Source organism: Callospermophilus lateralis, chromosome 3, assembly GCF_048772815.1.
Source record: "Callospermophilus lateralis isolate mCalLat2 chromosome 3, mCalLat2.hap1, whole genome shotgun sequence".
Lineage (NCBI taxonomy): Eukaryota > Metazoa > Chordata > Mammalia > Rodentia > Sciuridae > Callospermophilus > Callospermophilus lateralis.
In genome coordinates, this window is record NC_135307.1 from 117,544,055 (window position 1) to 117,565,735 (window position 21,681).

The 21,681-nt window shown below is 42.5% G+C and overlaps 1 pseudogene; it reads left to right on the forward strand.

The window, feature by feature from the left end:
* The first annotated feature begins 358 nt into the window (after nucleotides 1–358).
* On the forward strand, nucleotides 359–18,938 carry LOC143394790 (acylphosphatase-1 pseudogene; annotated as a pseudogene).
* The last annotated feature ends 2,743 nt before the right edge of the window (nucleotides 18,939–21,681 follow it).

Consider the following 21,681-nt stretch of genomic DNA (forward strand, 5'->3'; position numbering starts at 1 on the left):
GAGGTTAGTCGGCCTTTTGAGCACCACACAGTAATAAACTGAATAGGCAGGATGAGTACCTAGATGATCTAAACTGGCTCTCCTACCTTCTATGAACAAGCACCATGCCAGTTTCTTCTGAAAGAAGACCCCCTGGATTTACCACTCCTCAGAAGCTGCCTCTGAGATGGAACTTCTTGTGTTTCTTCATTCTTGAAAGGCATGGGCTGCCATGGGCCTAGACATGAGAGGGAGAGGTTATAACAGGCAGCTGCAGGCCTGGTTATGGTTCCCGTTTTGTTGATGATCTGCTAGGCAACCCCAAGAAAGTCCTTCCTCAAATACCTGCAAGGCTATTGTGAGTTGCTGATAAACCCACATGGGCAAGAGCCCTGAGGGGCTGCTGATGCCCAGAAGCACAGGGCCTGCCACTGACATTGCCCTGGATGATTCCACAAGAGTATGGTGGGCAGCCAGAAAGCCTCTGGCCTGCAACAAGGAGAGCAGCCTGGCTGGGCAGCAGCAGGGGTATGAAGTGCCAAGCCTCAGGGACCCCGGGGAGGGTGGGGCTCAGTAGGTGACTGGGAAAAGGGAATTGGAAAAAGACACACTCTTTTGACCTGGGTCTTGCAACCAGAAAGACTGTGAGGGAAACACGGGGAGGAGGACTGGGTCTATGAAAGGACAAGGGTCCATGTCCACCAAGGAGCAGCAGGACCCTTGATACTGTTCTCTCTTCTGTTTATTTACATCTTTTTGGGTGCCATTTGTCATTCAAGTGGGGTTTCATTAAATAACAAAACAAATAAGAAAACAGGAGAATTTTGGAACCTCCCAGAAGGACGACTCCACAGTGACATGAGTCTTCACTGCTCTACGCTCCTTCAGTTTTCTTATTGCTTTGTCCAAAGCATTAGACCATCTTTGAGGAAGGTGTAAAAGAAGTCTAAAGGCATTTTCTTTGCTTGTTCTGTTTTGTTTTGTTTTAAACTCTCATTGTATACAGCTGAGGATTGAAAATTTTTCATTTTCCTACAGATGAAAGAGAAGAAGACTGACAGAGGGAGACATTTCACAGTTGGAGGAACCAGGAGACAGATGTAGTGTGACAGCAGACTCTAGACCGTCATGAAGATGGTAAAATTATCAGATGAGCAGCATCACACACTGTGAGTCTTCAGATGATGATATCATAGGTGAATTTTATCAAACTCAAGAATTACCTGTGGCCAGGCTTGGTGCGCCCACCTGTAATCCCAGGGACTTGGGAGCCTGAAGCAGGAGGATCGTGTTTGAGGCCAGCTTTAGCAACTTAGTGAGACCCTGTTTCAAAATAAAAAAGGAAAAAAGGGCTGGGGATGTAGCTCAGTGGTTGAGAACTTGCCTTCAATCAAGAGGCCCTGGATTACATCCCCAGCATAGAGCTGGGGCAGGAGTGAAAGAGAGAGAGAAGCAAGAAGGATAAAGAAATAAATAATAATTATCCCCATTTTTTTTTTCTATAGGGAGTGGTGGGGTAGCAGAGAGGGACGGTTCTTTGCCAAAGATCATCTAGCTCTTGCTCTGTCCTGTTGCACTGAGTCAGTCTTTCCTGTGGTGTATAGTAGGTGCTGCCCCTACAGGGTAGGACCCTGGGCTGGACCTTAGCTGAGGAGGAGTCCAAATCCCCACTCCCCTCCTCAGTGCTTGCTCTTGGCTCAGCTCACCTGTCACCTTTCTTTGGGCCTTGGGCTCCTGAAGTTGTGGTTTTCCCCTGGGTGGTGACTCAGTGCCCACAGCCTGCCCTGCATGCCATCCTCCCCTCCCCTGGGCCTCACTGACTGCCCTGAGCAAGAGGCAGCTGCGCTTCCCCTGAAACGGCAACCACAAACTGCCAAGTGTACTCACCTACCCTCTACCCCCACCCCACCCTTCAGTTGGGGTTGTCCTCACCCCAACCCTGGGCATCAATTAAAAGAGAACAGGGGGTTTTTCATACATCCATGGGCTTGGTGAAGTTTTGTTTTGTTTTGTTTTCTGGTACTGAGGATTTACCCCAGTGGTGCTCTACCACTGAGCACTGTCCCCAGTCCTTTTTGTTTTGAGACATGGTTTCATTATGTTAGCCAGGCTGGTCTCAAACTTGCAATCTTCTTGCTTCAGCCTCACCAATTGCTAGATTACAAGCATATGGCACCCTGGTGTTTATGAGCTCAGCCTTCCCAGCATGAGGGTAGAAGATATTCCCATTTCATTGATGGGGAGAGTGAGGCCAACATGTTTTAGGGGCTATTTTCAGAGTCATTCATTCATTCATTCATTCACAAGTATTCCTCAAAGCTTTTTGAAACCCAGGATGGGGGACACAGAGACACAATGTCCAGGTGTTCCTCAGGGAAGGACTCATTGTTCTACCTGTGGGAGAGCCATGGGTCTCCACCCTCCAGTATTGCCTCTGCTGCAGGGATTACCTCCAGGGATTGCCTCTGCTCCTTACCAGAGCTCCTGCCCTTCCTTGGATGGCCTATATCCTAGGCCTAATCCAGGTGGGATATAAAGGCCCGGCTAGGAGTTGGGGATGTGGCTCAAGTGGTAGCATGCTCGCCTAGCATGCGTGAGGCACTGGGTTCGATTTTCAGCACCACATAAAAAACAAAATAAAGATATTGTGTCCACCTAAAACTAAAAAATAAATTAGGCTATTCCTGCTTCAGAGCTCCCATGAGGCAAGCAAGGCTAGGCTGAGCCTGCACCACAGCTCAGCTTTTGCCTCTGCTCAGTTCTGCCTCTTCCCTTCTTCAGGCTGTGATCACCACAGTTCCCCCCATAACCATCCTGCATGCTACTTCCAAGCCAGAGTCCTCTTCCCAGAGAACCCGCCCTGCAACTCCAAAACACTGTCATAGCAGAGAGGCACCGAAACAACCACAGTGGGGAAGAATGGTGACACAGCCCCTAGAAGTCCAAGAAGCGGTTTTCTTGTCTCATTGGGTGCATGGGCCACAGCATTCAGGACTGGGGATCAGCACCAAGGCAAGAGCTCATGTGCCTGTTTCCATCTGAATGCTATAGCCCATCATCCTTGGTTAGAGGAAGAACAGGCTCTCCCCTTGTCTGCCATGAAGCTCTCATACCCAGATGGCTCCTATAAGCCCCCATGAGACTGCACCCTCCCCAGTTTCTTCTCTAAATACATACCCTGACTGTGGGTCTAGACGCCATCTGCATTCTGAGCGACCAAGTGCCATCCAGAGGCAGTTGCACCCCTGGGGTTGCCCAAGAGAGTTGCTCTGGATCTGGAGGGCTCTGAAGGGAGAGCAGATGCTTAGGCTAAGTAAGGAACCCCAAGATTGTGAGGGACACATCTGGGTTCCAGACCCACAAAGGAAAACATTTCTAAGACAGCCACCAATCTCCACCCACCATGGGGCTGACCAGGCAGCCGCTCTATACTAGGTTCTGGATTGTGCTTGCTATGCCTCTGGTGATGAGGAACTCATCACCCTATGCCCCTCCAAGAGGTCCCTGGTTGGATACTTGATAATTAGGGAGATCTTCATCCCTGGAACCCCATTCCTGTGTGTCCCTGGGCCTTCCCAGGCTCCTCCTCTGGAACTTGGACCCACGGGGCATGCTCCCTTTGTCCAAAGCTGTTTTTGAGCACCAGACATCCATACATGGAGAGATCACCATGGGAACTTACCATGGGGTCTTAGGAAAGTTCCTCTGCCAGGGCCTCAGTTCTCCATCTGTCCAGCTAGGGGGAGGGGGAGGGCTCATTTTTCCGCTTCCTGCCTGTCCTGACATTTGATGGCTCAGCAATAAAGCAATGCCATGATCCTCTGCTTGTCTCTACTGCCCTACTTTACCCTTGTCTTCTCCCCTCCAGGTCACCCAGCCCCAGTACCCTCCATTATCCTCCTGACCTGCCACCTCTCCTGGGCTGATGAGAGGTGAGAAGTAGGCCTTGATTCCCACCTGTCTGGGGAGGCCTGCCTGGTGCAGGTGCTACTCACTGAGCCAGGCAGCGGCTGCAACAAGCCAACATATGGCAGGACTTGGAAATCACATTGTAGAAAGCCTGGCCTGGCCAGGGGCAGGAAGGAAGGGTCCAGTGCAGGGAGCAGCCAGTTCAAAGCTGTGCCTACAAGTTTGGATTGGAGGAGCTTCTCACTTGCGGTAGAGAAGCCAGGACAAGTGCCAGCCATGCAGACTGCTGCATTCTGAGCAAGAGTGACTCATCGCAGACAATCTGCACAAAGTGCCCATTACTGCAAAACCCCCACTGGCACAAAGTCAGGTAATGGGAGTCAGACAGACTGAGCACAGGTTGTAGCTTTGAGTCTGGTAGAGGATGGAGGGAAACTGTCGGAGAATTTAGCCAGGCCACAGTCATGCAAATTCTGCCCCCAGAGACAGAATTTATGCAGCACTGGGGAGGGACAGCACCCAGTCATCCACATCCTCTGGGCCAGTCCAACCTATGTTCAAGTTTATATAATATTAAGGGAGTTGGTGGCAAGGGAGTGGGGCTCAGACTACAACCAAGTTTAGCACCTCATCTAGAATAAGGATCAGGGTTCAGTCTGTCACTCAGTTAAGCTCACTCTCCAGATGGGATTGAAAGCCAATGCTTGGGTAGCATCATGGTGGGGAGGGGAGGGGATAAAGAGAGATAGGGAAGCATGAGAGCTAAGAAGTCCCTGGGTCTGAGGATAGCTGAGGACAGAGAATCAGAAATCCAACTGTGCCACTAACTACTTATGTGATTTTGGAGGATTCTCCCTTTTGGGTGGAAGGGCGGGGGTGTCTCTCTTTTCTTGTGTATAAAATGTAATATTTACTCATGTCCTGCCTGATAACAATCATATAACTTCATATTTCACAAAGCACCTTCTCTTTGACCTTCACAAGAACCCTTATCAATACCATCACCCAGGACCACCTAAGAGGATGAGACTGCATTTCAGGTGATGCCTGAAGAAGTGGACAGGGTTATTTGCTGAATTCATTGGGTTTTTGTTGTTGTTTGTTTGTTTGTTTGCTTTTGGTACCAGTGATTGAACCTAGGGGCGCTTAACCACTGAGCCACATCCCCAGCCCTTTTTTATATTTTATTTAGAGACAGGATTTCACTGAATTTCTTAGGGCCTCACTAAGTTGCTGAGGCTGGCTTTGAACTTGCGATCCTCCTGCCTCACCCTCCCTAGTCACTGGGATTACAGGCATGAGCCACGCACATGGCTATTTGCTGAATTCTTAAAGGGGAATTGCTTCAGCAGATGGAAAAATCTGAAAAAGAAGAACCCTAGAGTTGTCATGGTTTCTCCTCATCTGTCTTTAATTTTTATTTACCAAAGTAATGCAGGCAAATCACTTACAGAGTCTGTGTGCATATGGATTATAGCAAAAATAGCACTCTTCCTCTCTCCCTCCAGCCTGCTCTCCCAAAAGCAACTGCTCAACATCCTTTATTTTTTCTTCTGGTTTTTACCTTCTGCATAAAGCAGTCATCACTATTACGCCTCTCATACTGTCTCTTGACCTTCCTATGGTGATGGGCGAAGTTGTACCCTGTCTCCTGCCCTGGCATCAGCATCGTATCTCCACATTTTCTGTTTCTTCTTTAATCATAATAGTGTCCACAGCTAGCCAATGGCTATGCTGTGACCACCTTTCCTTTCTTTTTTCAGCTACTTTTCCCCCTCAGATTTCCTCTTGTCCTTTAATTTCCATCATTTTAACATTTTCACCTATGGGTTATTTAGAAGTGCCTGGTTTAATTTTTTCTAATTTAATTCAGTTGTGTGGAGGGAACATACTCTGAATGTTTTCACTCTTTAAATTTATGTAGTCTTGGTTAATGGTTTAGTATTTTTGTTGTCCTAGAGAATATCCCATTTTGGCTTGAAAATAATGTATAATCCAGTGTTATTGAATTGAATGTTCTTTTTTAAAAAAAAGAAAAAGATTTATTTTGAGACAGGATCTTGCTAAATTGCTGAGGCTGGCCTCCAACTTTCGATCTCTTGCCTCAGCCTCCTGAGCCCCTGAGATTGTAGGCATGCACTACCATGCCTGCCTTGCTCATTTCTTTCTGGGGATTTGAGTTATTTCCTTTCAGCATGAGGAACTTTTAATATTATTTCTAATAGGGTGGACTGCAGACAGTGAATTCTCTGAGGGTTTTTTAATTTGTTTTTAATCTTAAAAAGTCTTTGGTTTTACCTCATTTTTGAAGAATACTTTTGCTGGTATGGAATTAGTGGTTGGGGTAGTTGCCTCACACACCTTGTCCTCTTGCTGCCTCTGAGCTCTGCCATTTCCAGGAGGTCAGCTGTTATTTGTGTTGTTTTCTTCTCTATACACAGGAGTTACTTTTCTCTTCCAGTGGTCACCATTTCCAGCTTTCAGCAGTTTGACATGATGTATCTTGGTGAGGACCTCTGGCTTTATCCTACTTGGGGTTTGTTGAGCTTCTTGGATCTGTAGATTGATATTGCATGGATTTGGCAGTTTTCAGCCATTATTTCTTCAAACATTTTTTTCTGACCTTTCTTTCACTCCTCTCCTGAGAATTCCACTACATGTGTGTTCACATGTTGGATGTGGTCCCACAAAATCTCTGAAACTTTGTTCATTTTTCTTCATTATGGCCTCCCTCATGCCTACCCCCCAAGATTACATCATTTCTATTGACCTATTTTCTTTTCTTTCTTTCTTTCTTTTTTTTTTTTTGTAATACTGTGGATGAAAACCAGGGACACTACCACTGAGCCACATCCCCAGCCCTTTTTATTTAGTTTTTATTTTGAGACAGAGTTTTGCTAAATTGCCAAGATTGGCCTGGAACTTTCCATCCTCCTGCCTCAGTCTCCCAAATCCCTGGGATTATGGGTGTGAACCACTGCACCTGGCTCTTATTTTCAAATTCATCATTTTTTCTGCTATCTGAAATCTGTAGTTTAGTCTTTATAACAATCAATTTTTTCAGTTTTTATCCTATTAAACTATAAAATCAACATTTCATTTTTAAGTTTCAATTTCTGTATTGAGAGTCACTGTTGAATTGTTGTCATCATATTTTCCTTTAGTTTTTTAAAAATATATACAGTAGGAGCTTTAGCTTGGTGCTAAATTGGTGCTAAATCTGACATTTGCACCAATCAGTTCTTAACGATTTCTATTTTCTTCAGTGTGATTCTCATTTCCATGCTTCTTTTCTTACCTTATAATTTTTATTGATCGTATTTTATAGTGTATCATCCTTAAAGAAAAAGGGGACAGTAAAACACATGTCCCTGATTGCCACCTTTGTGTCCCAAAAACCTAGCCAAGTTAAGGAAATAGTGAGATGGAGCCTGGGCCAGAATGTCCAGACACCTATTATCTTGAAGGACACTGGCTTTCTCTTATGCCTACCGGGAGCTAGGGCGAGTTGATGTTATCTGTAGACAGCTACTCCCTCCTTGTACACCAGCTCCTTGGGATGCTGGCCTTATTCACAGAGTAAGGAAGCTAATGCTGATGGTGTCACTGCTTCTGCAGCCTAACATACAAAACTCCTCTCTCTGTGGCAACTGGTGTGTAACTGAGGGCACTGTGGGAAGGATTCTGTCACTCATTCAGCTGGCTGCCATGGGACAGAACACCCTGAGTGAGGGAAAGGAGGCACTGCTTGGTGAAGCTCCATGAGGAGCGGGGTGCTATCTGTCCAGCCTGTCGCCACCGAGCTCTTCTTGGAGCAGCCACTGATGTCTTGCAGGTTTTCTCCAATAAATCACACGTCTCATGTGCTGACTTTGGGCACTTTCTTTGGCTTCTCCCACCTACCCCACAGCTCTGGCACAACTGGACTATGCTGTGGATATGACAATAGAAATTTAAATTATGATTTTATTTTTATTTATTTATTTTTTTTAATTGACCTGGACTTAAACTTCAGATCCTGTCTCCTCTGTGACATACTTCCACTGGTATCTCTAATTAGTTTCTTCTTCTTTTTTTTCTTTCTATTTTTTTTTTTCTTTTCTGTTTTCTTCATGGGTGAGCGCGTGCATGATGCTGGAAACAAACACAGGGCCTTGTACATGCCAGACCAGCGGCACTCTACTGCCGAAGAGCCTCCTCCCTGACTCTTTATTTACATTTTTATCCTAGCTTCCTGGAGATTGCCCTGAGTCGGCATAGCTCTGTGTTCAGTCAATGATTTGGGAACAGTGTTCTAAATATTTACAGGCTTTTGCTTATAAGCTGTCCACTCTCTGCCAGTTGATCTGTGTGTGAGGTGTGGGTTTGCACAAAATTCATCCAGTGTTCAAGGATCCCTTGGCTGTCACATTCCAAAGGTTCCTGTGGATCTCTCCTTTGCACTTGTGTAGTTTCCCAGCCAGAAAATCCCGTACAGATGACTCACTTAGTCCTTCTATGCCTCTCATTTCTAGGCTGTTCCCCTGTTCCCGAGGGGCTTGTGTATACTATGTAACTACTCTACCACTGAAGTACATACCCAGCCCTTCTAAAAATGTTGAGATGGGGTCTCATTAAGTCATCCAAGCTGGCCTCAAACTTATGATTCTCCTGCCTCTGCCTCCTGAGTTGCTGGGATTACAAACACGTGCCACCATGCTGGCTTGTTTTCTACTTTTACTGGTGCTGCTGCTGGCTTAAGTTTTCAGCTTCTTCCTCAGTTCAAGTATATCTTCTTTCATGAATTCACTTCTGGTTTTCACATTGAGCCTCTCTTAGTCATTATCAGTGACCAAGCTGGGAGACAATAGGGACAAGACAAGATAAGCCTGCAAAATTCCACTATTCTTTGATATCTTGTAGTAGGGGTTCACTTGATGCTTTGACTAAAACCCTTATAGCTTTGAAACTTACATGTTTTTTTTTCTTTTTCCCAATCTTCTTATCCCTAAACTTCTTTTTTTTTAATCGATACCATTATCTTTTAAAAAAAATTTTTTTAATATTTATTTTTTAGTTTTCAGCGGACACAACATCTTTGTTTGTATGTGGTGTAGAGGATCGAACCTGGGCCGCATGCATGCCAGGCGAGCGCACTACCACTTGAGCCACATCCCCAGCCCTTCCCTAAACTTCTTATCCCTGATCTTTTCCCTAAAATTCTGTCCTCTTATATTCTTGTTCCTAAACTTTTCCTCCATGATCTTCTTTTCCCTGATCTTCTCCTTCCTGATCCTTTCTCCCTAATCTCATTTTTTTCTGAATTACCTCTAGAAAAGCCTCCTATTCCTATGGATGGGCAGAATCTTGAGGTGTCTCTCTGGAGAGTGGCCAAAAGTCAAGATAACTACTTTCCAGGAGAGCCCTCACTGGGAGAGTTGGTTCAGGGGTGCTGGCCAGATGAGATACAAAGGAGTTGGCAAAAGAAAAGACACAGGAAATAACAGAAGCATTTTGTTACTGACAGAGAGAAAAGGTGTGTCCATGAGAGCCAACAGAAAGTCTGAAGACAGCAGGGTGCTCAACCAGCAGCGTGTGTGGTGGGCTAGGCCTGTGGACCAGTGCCTTACTGGCAACCAGGGCATTACTCGTGCAGGTATCCCACAGGATGTTCCAGTTGGTGGGTTTAGAGCACAGAGTAAACAGGGCTCAAGATCTGTGGAATTACACTGTGACGACATTACCATTTCATATCTTAGCAGATCATGCAGGGCTTCAGAGAGTCAAGTGGGCTCTATTTGCCTGTCCCATGGGGAGGTGGTCACCACAAACAGCTGAATAAGGTAGATAATAGAATGGGCCACACCAAAGACCTGGGCAAAGGCAAAAAAACAGGAAATGGTGTCAAAGTGACCAAGCTCTGCTTCTGTATGAGAAAGTCCAACTTATATCCAAAATGGCTGCTGAGACACCATAAAAGTATACAAATTAACTATAGTCGTTTTTGAAAAGTTTGTCCAGTGTTATACTTTTTTGTGTGGGCGGGGAGGGAATATTTGACAACCGCTTCATGCCATCTCTACTGTCACTGCTGCAAGTCCCTGGCCTACAACTATGCTTTTTTTCTTTTTTACAACTTTTGAGAATTCTTTATGTATTGAGATACTTAGTCCTTTATTATGCCCATATTTTCACCCAGTCATGGCTTGCCTTTTCATCTACTTAATAACTTAATAGTGTATTTTGAAGAGCAAAACTTTTAACTTTAACTTTTTTTTTTTTTTTTTAAACAGGTGATTGAACCCAGGGGCACCTACCCACTGAGCCACATCCCCAGCCCTTTGTATTTTTTATTTTGAGACAGTATCTGTGCTGTTGCTTAGGGCTGTTATAAGTTGCTGATGCTGGCTTTGAACCTGTGATCCTACAGCTTCAGCCTCCCAAGCAGCTGGGATTACAGATATGCGCAACTTCACCCTGCTGTCTAGTAATAATGTCTGTTCCTTTCTATTCTTCCTATCCCCACATCCCCTCCCCTCCTCTCCTTTCACTTCCCTCTATCTAATCTAAGGTAACTCCATTCCTCTCTAGTGCCCCGCCCCCCTTATTGTGAATTAGCATCTGCCTGTTAGAGAAAACATTCAGCCTTTGGGTTTTTGGGATTGATTTATTTCACTTTGCATGATATTCTCCAACTCCATCCATTTACTGGCAAATGCCATACCCACTTGATCATGGTACACTGTCTTTTTAATATGTTTTTCTATGCAATTTACCAGAATTTTATTGAGAATTTTTGCAGAAGTTTTCTTTCTTTCTTTGAGATGGGGTCTCATTATGTTGCCAGGCTGGCCTTGAACTTCTTGGCTCAAGTGATCTTCCTGACCCATCTTCCAGAGTTGCTGGGACTACAGATTCATACCACCACTGCAGCTTCTTCTTCCTTTTTTTTTTTTTTAGTGAATGTCCAATTGTTCCAGTACAATTTTTTGAAAAATATTAGTGTTGCTCCATTGAATTAACTTAGCATCTTTGTCAAAAATCAATTTATGGGGGCTGGGGTTGTGGCTCAGTGGTAGAGCGCTCACCTAGCACGTGTGAGGCCCTGGGTTCGATCCTTAGCATCACATAAAAATAAATAAATAAATAAAGCTATTGAGTCCAACTACAAATAAAAATAAATTTTAAAAAATAAATATTAAAAAATCTATTTATATGATTGATATATGTGTGATTCTGATTCTGGACTTTCAATTCTGTTCCATTGATTTATGTGTCTATATTTTTTTAATTAATTTTTATTGTTGGTTGTTCAAAACATTACATAGTTCTTGATATATTATATTTCACACTTTGATTCAAGTGGGATATGAACTCCCATTTTTACCCCGTATACAGATTGCAGAATCACATCAGTTACACATCCATTGATTTACATATTGCCATACTAGTGTCTGTTGTATTCTGCTGCCTTTCCTATCCTCTACTATCCCCCCTCCCCCGCTCCCCTCTTCTCTCTCTACCCCCTCTACTGTAATTCATTTCTCCCCCTTATATTTTTTTCCCTTTCCCCTCACTTCCTCTTGTATGTAATTTTGTATACCCCTGAGGGTCTCCTTCCATTTCCATGCAATTTCCCTTCTCTCTCCCTTTCCCTCCCACCTCTCATCCCTGTTTAATGTTAATCTTCTTCTCATGCTCTTCGTCCCTACTCTGTTCTTAGTTACTCTCCTTATATCAAAGAAGACATTTGGCATTTGTTTTTCAGGGATTGGCTAGCTTCACTTAGCATAATCTGCTCTAATGCCATCCATTTCCCTGCAAATTCTATGACTTTGTCATTTTTTAATGCAGAGTAATACTCCATTGTATATAAATGCCACATTTTTTTTTATCCATTTGTCTATTGAAGGGCATCTAGGTTGGTTCCACAGTCTTGCTATTGTGAATTGTGCTGCTATGAACATGGATGTAGCAGTGTCCCTGTAGTATGCTCTTTTTAGGTCTTTAGGGAACAGACCAAGAAGGGGAATAGCTGGGTCAAATGGTGGTTCCATTCCCAGCTTTCCAAGAAATCTCCATACTGCTTTCCAAATTGGCCGCACCAGTTTGCAGTCCCACCAGCAATGTACAAGTGAACCCTTTTCCCCACATCCTCGCCAGCACTTGTTGTTGTTTGACTTCCTAATGGCTGCCAATCTTACTGGAGTGAGATGGTATCTTAGGGTGGTTTTGATTTGTATTTCTCTGACTGCTAGAGATGGAGAGCATTTTTTCATGTACTTGTTGATTGATTGTATGTCCTCCTCTGAGAAATGTCTGTTCAGGTCCTTGGCCCATTTGTTGATTGGGTTATTTGTTATCTTATTATCTAATTTTTTGAGTTCTTTGTATATTCTGGATATTAGGGCTCTGTCTGAAGTGTGAGGAGTAAAGATTTGTTCCCAGGATGTTTCTTTTGCTGAGAAAAAACTTTTTAGTTTGAGTAAGTCCCATTTGTTGATTCTAGTTATTAACTCTTGTGCTATGGGTGTCCTATTGAGGAATTTGAAGCCCAACCCCACAGTATGTAGATCGTAGCCAACTTTTTCTTCTATCAGGCGCTGTGTCTCTGATTTGATATCAAGTTCCTTGATCCACTTTGAGTTAACTTTTGTGCATGGTGAGAGAAAGGGATTCAGTTTCATTTTGTTGCATATGGATTTCCAGTTTTCCCAGCACCATTTGTTGAAGATGCTATCCTTCCTCCATTGCATGCTTTTAGCCCCTTTGTCAAATATAAGATAGTTGTAGTTTTGTGGATTGGTTTCTGTGTCCTCTATTCTGTACCATTGGTCCACCCTCCTGTTTTGGTACCAGTACCATGCTGTTTTTGTTACTATTGCTCTGTAGTATAGTTTGAAGTCTGGTATCGCTATACCGCCTGATTCACACTTCCTGCTTAGCATTGTTTTTGCTATTCTGGGTCTTTTATTTTTCCATATGAATTTCATGATTGCTTTCTCTATTTCTACAAGAAATGCCGTTGGGATTTTGATTGGCATTGCATTAAACCTATAGAGAACTTTTGGTAATATCGCCATTTTGATGATGTTAGTTCTACCTATCCATGAACAGGGTATATTTTTCCATCTTCTAAGATCTTCTTCTATTTCTCTCTTTAGGGTTCTGTAGTTTTCATTGTATAAGTCTTTCACCTCTTTTGTTAGGTTGATTCCCAAGTATTTTATTTTTTTTGAGAATATTGTGAATGGAGTAGTTGTCCTCATTTCCATTTCAGAGGATTTGTTGCTGATATATAGGAATGCCTTTGATTTATGCGTGTTGATTTTATATCCTGTCACTTTGCTGAATTCATTTATTAGCTCTAATAGTTTCTTTGTAGACCCTTTTGGGTCTGCTAGGTATAGAATCATGTCATCTGCAAATAGTGATAATTTGAGTTCTTCTTTTCCTATTTTTATGCCTTTAATTTCTTTCGTCTGTCTAATTGCTCTGGCCAGTGATTCGAGAACTATGTTGAGCAGAAGTGGTGAGAGAGGGCATCCCTGTCTTGTTCCAGATTTTAGAGGGAATGCCTTCAGTTTTTCTCCATTCAGAATGATGCTAGCCTGAGGCTTAGCATAGATTGCTTTTACAATATTGAGGTATGTTCCTGTTATCCCTAGTTTTTCTAGAGTTTTGAACATAAAGGGATGCTGTACTTTGTCAAATGCTTTTTCTGCATCTATCGAGATGATCATATGGTTCTTATTTTTAAGCCTATAGATGTGGTGAATAACATTTATTGATTTCCATATATTGAACCAGCCTTGCATCCCAGGGATAAATCCTACCTGATCATGGTGCACAATTTTTATGGTATGTTTTTGTATCTGATTCGCCAGAAGTTTATTGAGGATTTTTGCATCTAGGTTCATTAGAGATATTGGTCTGTAGTTTTCTTTCTTTGAAGTGTCTTTGTCTGGTTTAGGAATCAGGGTGATGTTGGCCTCGTAGAATGAATTTGGAAGTTCTCCCTCTTTTTCTATTTCCTGAAATAGCTTGAAAAGAATTGGTATTAGTTCCTCTTTAAATGTTTTTTAAAACTCTGCTGTATACCCATCCGGTCCTGGGCTTTTCTTAGTTGGTAGTCTTTTGATGGTTTCTTCTATTTCCTCAATTGATATTGGTCTGTTTAGGTTGTCAATATCCTCCTGACTCAATTTGGGCAGATCATATGACTTAAGAAATTTATCAATGCCTTCACTATCTTCTATTTTATTGGAGTATAAAGATTCAAAATAATTTCTGATAATCTTCTGTATTTCTGAAGTGTCTGTTGTGATATTGCCTTTTTCATCCCGTATGCTAGTAATTTGAGTTCTCTCTCTTCATCTCTTCGTTAGCATGGCTAAGGGTCTGTCAATTTTATTTATTTTTTCAAAGAACCAACTTTTAGTTTTGTCAATTTTTTCAATTGTTTCTTTTGTTTCGATTTCATTAATTTCAGCTCTGATTTTAATTATTTCTTGCCTTCTACTTCTTTTGCTGTTGTTTTGCTCTTCTTTTTCTAGGATTTTGAGATGAAGTATTAGATCATTTATTTGTTGGTTTTTTCTTTTTTTAAGGAATGAACTCCAAGCAATGAATTTTCCTCTTAGAACTGCTTTCAATGTGTCCCATAGATTCCGATATGTTGTGTCTGTGTTTTCATTTATCTCTAAGAATTTTTTAATTTCCTCCTTGATGTCTTCTATAACCCATTGATCATTCAGTAACCTATTGTTCATTCTCCAAGTGATGCATGATTTTTCCTTACTTCTTTTATCGTTGATTTTCAGTTTCATTCCATTATGATCAGATAAGATGCATGGTATTATCTCTACTCCTTTATATTGTCTAAGAGTTGCCCTGTGACATAATATATGATCTATTTTTGAGAAGGATCCATGTGCTGCTGAGAAAAAAGTGTAACTGCTTGATGTTGCGTGGTATATTCTATATATGTCAATTAAGTCTAGGTTATTAATTATGTTATTGAGTTCTATAGTTTCCTTATTCAACTTTTGTTTGGAAGATCTGTCCAGTGGTGAGAGAGGTGTGTTGAAGTCTCCCATGATTATTGTATGGTGGTCTATTAGACTCTTGAACTTGAGAAGAGTTTGTTTGATGAACATAGCTGCACCATTGTTTGGGGCATATATATTTATGATTGTTATGTCTTGTTGGTGTATGGTTCCCTTGAGCAGTATGTAGTGTCCCTCTTTATCCCTTTTGATTAACTTTGGCTTGAAATCTATTTTATTTGATATGAGTATGGACACTCCTGCTTGTTTATGAAGTCCATATGAGTGATATGATTTTTCCCAACCTTTCACCTTCAGTCTATGTATGTCTTTTCCTATCAAATGCGTCTCCTGAAGGCAGCATATTGTTGGGTCTTGTTTTGTGATCCATTCTACTAGCCTGTGTCTCTTAATTGGTGAGTTTAAGCCATTAACATTTAGGGTTATTATTGAGATATGGGTTGTTCTTCCAGCCATATTTGTTTATTTATGTTACTAAACATGGTTTGTTTTCCTCTTTGATTATTTCCCCCCCCCTTTACTGTACTACCTCCCGCTGTTGGTTTTCATTGATATTTTCCATTTCCTCTTCCTGTAATATTTTGCCGAGGATGTTTTGAAGAGATGGTTTTCTAGCTGCAAATTCTTTTAACTTTTGTTTATCGTGGAAGGTTTTAATTTCATCTTCCATCCTGAAACTTAATTTCGCTGGATACACAATTCTTGGTTGGAACCCATTTTCTTTCAGTGTTTGAAATATGTTATTACAGGATCTTCTAGCTTTCAGAGTCTGTGTTGAAAGATCAGCTGTTATCCTGATTGGTTTACCCCTAAATGTAATCTGCTTCCTTTCTCTTGTAGCTTTTAAAATTCTCTCCTTATTCTGTATGTTGGGCATCTTCATTATAATGTGTCTAGGTGTGGATCTCTTATGATTTTGCACATTCGGCGTCCTGTAGGCTTCTAGGATTTGGGATTCTGTCTCATTCTTCAAGTCTGGGAAGTTTACTCATATTATTTCATTGAATAGATTGCTCATTCCTTTGGTTTGGACCTCTATACCTTCCTGTATCCCAATGACTCTTAAGTTTGGTCTCTTTATGTTATCCCATATTTCTTGGACGTTCTGCTCATGGTTTCTTAACTGTCTTGCTGAGCTGTCTATGTTCTTTTCAAGTTGAAATACTTTGTCTTCATTGTCTGATGTTCTATCTTCTAAGTGTTCTACTCTGCTGGTAGTATTCTCAATTGAGTTTTTAAGTTGGTTTATTGCTTCCTGCATTTCTAGGATTTCTATTTGTTTGTTTTTTATAACCTCTATCTCCCTGTATAATTGATCTTTTGCTTCTTGGATTTGTTTATGTAATTCATTGTCGAAGTGGTCGAAGTGGTCTTTGATTGTCTGATTTTGCTGTCTAATGTCTTCCTTGAGACTCCAGATCATCTGAAGCATGTATATCCTGAATTCTTTATCTGACATTCCATCTGCTGCAGATATTACCTCTTCTAAAGTTGAGTTGACCTGCATTGCTTGTGGTCCTTTCTTTCCTTGTCTTTTCATACTGTTCACATTTCTTTCTGCTTGGTGAAACTGTTGTGTTATTGATTTTTCCCCCTATGTATTTATATTGCTCTTGTATAGTTGCAAAGTCTCCCTCGCAGGCGCTGGCGGTGGCTCTGCCCCTCCTCCAATTGGGGCAATGTGCCTACCATGCCAGCAGGCTGCTGGGCCTGTTCTTTCGGTGGTCGCAGGTCTGCCTACCTTGCAGGCGCGGGCAGTGGTTCTGCCCCTCCGCGGGCCGCTAGGCCTGTTCTGTCTGTCGGTTGCAGGTCTGTCTACCTAGCAGGCGCTGGTGGCGGCTCTGCCCCTCCCCCAACCGGGGCGATGGCGGGCCACTGGGCCTGTTCTGCAGGTGGGTTGCAGGTCCGCCTACCTTGCAGGAGGACCTGTGGCTCTGCCCCTCCACGGGTTTCTGGGCCAGTTCTGCTGGTGGGTCGCAGGTCCGCCTACCTTGCAGGCGCATGGGGCGGCTCTGCCCCTCCGTGGGTTTCTGGGCCTGTTCTGCCGGTGGGTCGCAGGTCAGCCTACCTTGCAAGCGTGTGGGGCGGCTCTGCCCCTCTGTGGGTTTCTGGGCCTGTTCTGTCGGTGGGTCGCAGGTCCGCCTACCTTGCAGGTGTGGGGGGTGGCTCTGCTGCTCGCGAGTTGCTAGGCCTGTTCTGCTGGTGGGTCGCAGGTCCGCCTACCTTGCAGGCGCCCAGCGGCTCTGCCCCTCCCCCAACCGGGCTGATGTGTCTGGCAGGCCACTGGGCCTGTTCTGTCAGTTGTCACGGTTCCGCCTACCTTGCAGGCGTGTGGGGCAGCTGTGCCCCTCCGTGTGTTGCTGGGCCTGACCTGCCGGTGGGTCGCAGGTCCGCCTACCTTGCAGGTGCGGGGGGTGGCTCTGCTGCTCCGTGGGTTGCTAGGCCTGTTCTGCTGGTGGGTCACAGGTCCGCCTACCTTGCAGGCGCGCGGCGGCTCTGCCCCTCCCCCAACCGGGGCGATGTATCTGGCAGGCCGCTGGGCCTGTTCTGTCGGTGAACATGATTCCGCCTACCTTGCAGGTGCGTGGGGCAGCGTGCCCCTCCGCGGGTTGCTGGGTCTGAACTGCCGTTGGGTCGCAGGTCCGCCTACCTTGCAGGGGCGGGGAGCGGGGGGGCGGCTCAACCCCTCCGCAGGCCGCTGGGCCTGTTCTGTCTGTCGGTTGCACGTCTGTCTACCTTGCAGGCGCTGGTGGCGGCTCTGCCCCTCCCCCAACCGGGGCGATGGCGGGCCGCTGGGCCTGTTCTTTCGGTGGTCGCAGGTCCACCTACCTTGCTGGCAGGGGCTCTGACCCTCTGCAGGACGCTGGGCCTGTTCTGCTGGTGGGTCGCAGATCCGCCTAACTTGCAGGCGCGTGGGGCGGCTCTGCCCCTCCTCGGGTTTCTGGGCCTGTTCTGCCGGTGGGTCGCAGGTCAGCCTACCTTGCAGGCGCGTGGGGCGGCTCTCTATGTGTCTATATTTTGTTAACACTATACTGTCTTAAATATCATGTCTCTGTTGTAAGAGTAGAAATCAAGTAGTGTGAGTCTTCCAACTTTTTTTTTTTCAAAAGTCATTTTGGATATTCTGTTTTCTAAAATATTTTGAAATCAGCTGTATTGATCGGTATGAAAAATCCTGCTAAGGTTTTGATTAGGGTTGCATTAAATCTATTAATCAAGTTGGGGAGAAATGGCCATTTAAGAACACAGATTTTCCTGGCTGGGCATGGCGGTGCACACTGGTAATCCCAGTGGCTCAGGAGGCTAAGGCAGGAGAATCATGAGTTCAAAGCCAGGTTCAGCAATTTAACAAGGCCTTAAGCAACTTAGTAAGACCTTATCTTAAAATAAAACATAATAAAGACTTCTGGGAGGGCTGGGGCTGTGGCTCAGTGGTAGAGCACTTGCCTAGCATGTGTGAGGTGCTGGATTCTTTATGCCATTGTAAGTGGTATTATTTTTTAATTTTACATTTTATTTATTATTATCCTCAGCATCACATAAAAATAAACAAATAAAATAAAGGCATTCTGTCCGCCTACAACTGTAAAAAAAAAAAAAAAAAAAAACTTCTGGGAGCGGCCATTTTCGTGACTGTGGGTGGTTGGCTTGGTGGCCACCAGTGTAATTCAGCCCACTGTTGGCGGAACAAAGAAGGTTTCAGCATGGCAGAAGGGACAACTTGATATCAATGGATTATGACATTTTTGGGAAGGTGTAAGGGGTGTTTTTCTGCAAGTACACTCAGGCTGAGGGTACAAAGCTAGGATTGGTAGACTGGGTCCAGAACACTGACCGAGGCACAGTGCAAGGTTGATTGCAAGGTCCCATCTCCAAGATGTATACATGCAGGGATGGCTTGAGATAAGAGGAAGTCCCATATCATACACTGACAGAGCAAATTTCAACAATGAGAAAGTCATCTTGAAGTTGGATTACTTTGATTTCCAAGTTGTGAAATAATGGCCTGAATTTCAATTTTCCAAGAAAAACTCAGTTTGGGTTTTATTACTAATAGAGATAGAACTATTCTGTGTTAAATATTAGAATCAGTTATTTTTATGTCAGTGCTGGGAGCCATCAGCCAAGTAGGTATGACAATTTCCTTGCCAACGTACCCCCATGTTTCTTTAGTGGAAGGACTCGTGGAAATAGGACATTTTGCAGCGACATTGCATGTAAGGTGACCTTGCTCAAGGACCAGGGCGGATCCGTGTTTAGGGTGTTCCCGGTTTAGCATAATATATCCTGCTGCCTGAGTTCCTCTTGAGTTCTTAGGGTCAGACAATATATTTGGGAGACAGAAGCCCAGTGGAGGTGTGGATTTGGGCAGAGAACGTGGATTTCCCCAGAATGTGTTTGTAGAAGGCCGGTGTGAGATCGAGAATAAAGAATTGCTGCTTGAATCTACAAGCTGTGTGGAGGCTTGTGATTTGTGCCCAGTCAGAGACTGCGGCATTTGGCGGTCCGTACGGGGAACATCTGAAAAGAAGGTAAGTGAAATTGTTCGCCCCTGAGGAAGTGTGAAAGAATGGGTGAGCATTTCAAAAAACAATGCGTTCTTGTTTTGATTTATTTTGTTTTTATTTCAAGTTGCCTGTTCCTAGAACTTTCTCAGGCAAACTGGGGAAAATGGTTGACTCAAGGTTTTAAGTTGTTCGCCTCCGAGGAAGAGAAATTGTTAGAGAAAAAAGGCACCCCATTAAGACCAAGAACAGCTAGGGCATATGTTGATACAATACAAAAATGCAGCCCATGGCTTTTAAACGAGAAGTTGTTAAATATATCAATGGGACCATCATGGTATCCTGTAGAAGGATTTTTCTTCAACAAGAAAGAGATGGCTAATTCTGTTTACTACATTTGTCTAAGATCTTGGTTTTTACAGACATCTGATTAATTTACAAAGCTAAAGTGTTAAAATATCAACCACTAAATATAAAATCAAGTACTCTTTACTTATTAAGTTCCATAAGGTAATATATTTAAACATTATGTGTGTTTTCATAAATTGGTAAATGGAAAAAAGTTTAATATTGCTTTGGTCTGTATCTTTGCTGACACAAGGTTACTAAGTGTTAAGATTCTATCAGGTGTAATTTATATACAAAGAGTATAAGAAGTTTCAGTTGGGTTTCAATTACAGTATTATAGTACCATAAAAAACATGAAAGTATATCATCCTATTAAGTGGAGTAATTTGTCTAAATCAGAAATTTTATAAGAGTTGTTTCAGAATGTAAATTTATAAAAAGGGTTAATGGTCAGAAAAGAGATATTAAAAGATTGAAGATGTGAAAATATATTTTAATATGGAAGGTTAAAAGAAAAAGAAATGTTTCTAGATGAGATAATCTCTGTTTTAAAGTAAAAAGTTGTAAAATGCCATTTAAAAAGATTTTGAGGAAACTAGACTTACCTTAAAAGCTTGAGAAAGGAAGTAAGAAGAAAAAGGTATTTGTACATGGCAGATTGAGACAAAGCTTCTTAATGGAGTAAAAAAGGCCTTTGGTTGAAGGGCAGCCATGTAAAATAACATTAAAGTGATTTAAACAGAATCTAAGACTCATTTAAATAAGAGTGAAAAAGTACATTTAAAAGTACAGTATAGATGATAATTGTAAGACTTTAAAAGGTTAAATTGAAGGTGGTTAAGATGCCTTCATGAAGGAGGAAAGATTGTGTCATTCGAAGCCTAGTTAATCTTAAAAGCATTACTTAAAAAAAATAAATAAATAAAAAACACGAAAATGGGAAGATAATAGGATAAAAGATATTTAGATAAAGAAGATTAAAAATTTGAAGTGAAAAACTTTAAAGACAGAAGTATAGAAAGTTAAAAAGAAAAAAGTTAGAAAAGATGTAGGAAGACAAAAATTAGAAAATGGTTAAAAATGTCAAGTAAAGGTATTTCAGATAAAAAATACAAAAAGCTAAGACAACTATTAGATACAGATATTCAAGATAGAATTAAAATGTACTTATTAAAGCAAAAGAGGGAATTGGAAAGGGGTATATATCCCCCAAAGATAAACTTAAAATAACCTTTTTTTACTCTAAACTTTTTAAATTTGGATTCATCAGGACTTAGTGCTGCGGAAAGACATATGTATCCAAAAAATGTTCATAAGCCTAAGGTACTTTGGAAAGATATTCTAACAGGACAATGGAAAGGTCCTGACCCAGTGATTGTCTGGAGTCAGGGTTCTGTTTTTGTTTTTCCACAGGAAGAACAGCAGCCAATTTGGATTCCAGAAAGACTAACTAAAGCAATTTCTACAGATCGAAAAGAAGATGATTTGACTCAAACCCATAACAGCTGATATCCAGAACTCCAGCTTGGCCATTCTTACATCTGCGACAGTGATTAACCAGGGTGCTTTTTTCAATATCTATTTTATTATTGCATTTTTCCACATCATAAGGTTCTATTTTTATTTTTTGAGCTCATACAAATCTAGGTTAATGTTTTTCTGATCAGTTTTATTTTTTGACTGGAGTTTTTAAACATTGCAATGGAGATTTCACCTAGGTAAAGCTACAAGGCCTTTATTATTATCTTATGTGTTGTACGTTTGTTTGCACATTTGTGTTTTGTGTTGTATGTCTGTGTGTGCGTATGTCCATATTTCATACATGAGGAGCGCTCATGAAAAATGGATCCAAATTATTTTTTTTTTATTCACGTGATTTAAATGGCTTAATT